The sequence below is a fragment of the Oratosquilla oratoria genome, chromosome 32 (assembly GCF_046742065.1).
Source record: "Oratosquilla oratoria isolate Oo_2021 chromosome 32, ASM4674206v1, whole genome shotgun sequence".
Taxonomy (NCBI): domain Eukaryota; kingdom Metazoa; phylum Arthropoda; class Malacostraca; order Stomatopoda; family Squillidae; genus Oratosquilla; species Oratosquilla oratoria.
Window position 1 is genome coordinate 39,670,745 of NC_134808.1, and position 2,500 is coordinate 39,673,244.

The following is a 2,500-nucleotide window of genomic DNA, read 5'->3' on the forward strand; positions in this document are numbered from 1 at the left end:
TGACATGAGTACCTTCTATGTGTTCACGGATTGCAAAGCTTGTGTCTATGTATACTGTGCACACATGTACAAGTGGATCACATGATGTAGGTGCACACATGTACAAGTGGATGACATGAGTGCCTTGTATGTGTTCACGGATTGCAAAGCTTGTGTCTATGTATACTGTGCACACATGTACAAGTGGATGACATGAGTAAGTGCACACATGTACAAGTGGATGACATGAGTACCTTGTATGTGTTCACGGATTGCAAAGCTTGTGTCTATGTATACTGTGCATACATGTACAAGTGGATGACATGAGTAAATACACACATGTACAAGTGGATGACATGAGTGCCTTGTATGTGTTCACGGATTGCAAAGCTTGTGTCTATGTATACTGTGCACACATGTACAAGTGGATGGCATGAGTAACTGCACACATATACAAGTGGATGACATCAGTACCTTCTGTGTGTTCACGGATTGCAAAGCTTGTGTCTATGTATACTGTGCACACATGTAAAAGTGGATGACATGAGTAGGTGTACACATGTACAAGTGGATGACATGAGTAGGTGCACACATGTACAAGTGGATGACATGAGTAGGTGCACACATGTACAAGTGGATGACATGAGTAAGTGCACACATGTACAAGTGGATGACATAAGTACCTTGTATATGTTTACGGATTGCAAAGCTTGTGTCTATGTATACTGTGCACACGTACAAGTGGATGACATGAGTAAGTGCACACATGTACAAGTGGATGACATGAGTAAGTGCACACATGTACAAGTGGATGACATGAGTACCTTCTATGTGTTCACGGATTACAAAGCTTGTGTCTATGTATACTGTGCACACATGTACAAGTGGATGACATGATGTAGGTGCACACATGTACAAGTGGATGACATGAGTACCTTGTATGTGTTCACGGATTGCAAAGCTTGTGTCTATGTATACTGTGCACACATGTACAAGTGGATGACATGAGTAAGTGCACACATGTACAAGTGGATGACATGAGTGCCTTGTATGTGTTCCTGGATTGCAAAGCTTGTGTCTATGTATACTGTGCACACATGTGCAAGTGGATGACATGAGTAAGTACACACATGTACAAGTGGATGACATGAGTACCTTGTATGTGTTCACGGATTGCAAAGCTTGTGTCTATGTATACTGTGCATACATGTACAAGTGGATGACATGAGTAAATACACACATGTACAAGTGGATGACATGAGTACCTTGGATGTGTTCCCGGATTGCAAAGCTTGTGTCTATGTATACTGTGCACACATGTGCAAGTGGATGACATGAGTAAGTACACACATGTACAAGTGGATGACATGAGTAAGTGCACACATGTACAAGTGGATGACATGAGTACCTTCTATGTGTTCACGGATTACAAAGCTTGTGTCTATGTATACTGTGCACACATGTACAAGTGGATGACATGAGTAGGTGCACACATGTACAAGTGGATGACATGAGTAGGTGCACACATGTACAAGTGGATGACATGAGTAGGTGCACACATGTACAAGTGGATGACATGAGTACCTTCTATGTGTTCCTGGATTGCAAAGCTTGTGTCTATGTATACTGTGCACACATGTACAAGTGGATGACATGAGTAGGTGCACACATGTACAAGTGGATGACATGAGTAGGTGCACACATGTACAAGTGGATGACATGAGTAGGTGCACACATGTACAAGTGGATGACATGAGTAGGTGCACACATGTACAAGTGGATGACTTGAGTAAGTGCACACATGTACAAGTGGATGACATGAGTGTCTTGTACATGTATGTGTGCGTCCACTCTATTGACGTGACGATACACACATTACTAATGATTCCGATACGAGTTCCGATACTTCTTTAAACTTCCAGATCCGATAAGAGTCAGATTACGATACCTACAGTGATTATGATTAATGGTTATTTCAAGGTCATGGATTTTGGAAGCAAAAACTTTTTGAAAAAAGTACATTTATTAATAATTTATCGAAATTGGAAGTTTGGAACCCTATCGGGAATTGTATCGGAATTGTTAAGAGTTTTGGTATCATATCACTGATACACTGAATGTGATTATGTCCATATTGTGAAGATCTAAAGCTGACTTGAAATGTTTACGATCTATTCGTTTATTATTTTGTTTTTGTTGCATTGCTTTAGTTTTATAAAAATAAATAACAATAAATAAGGAAACCACGTTATTTAGAAATATGTACATAAAACAGAAAGAATAAAGGATACGTTTTCATTTAAAACATGAAAGGAAATGTATCTTTCACACTTTCAAATATGCTTGAGATGAAATGTTAGAGAAATGCGGTCTGGACTACGAAGATGGATAGAGTGAGATATGAAGAGGTGAGAAGAGGAGCGGGAGGTGGAATTGTAGCTGGCAGATAAGGATGGAAAGAAGCGAAGAGACTTACAAAAATAATGTGGAGGGCAGAAGTGGATGGAGTGAACTTGAAGGA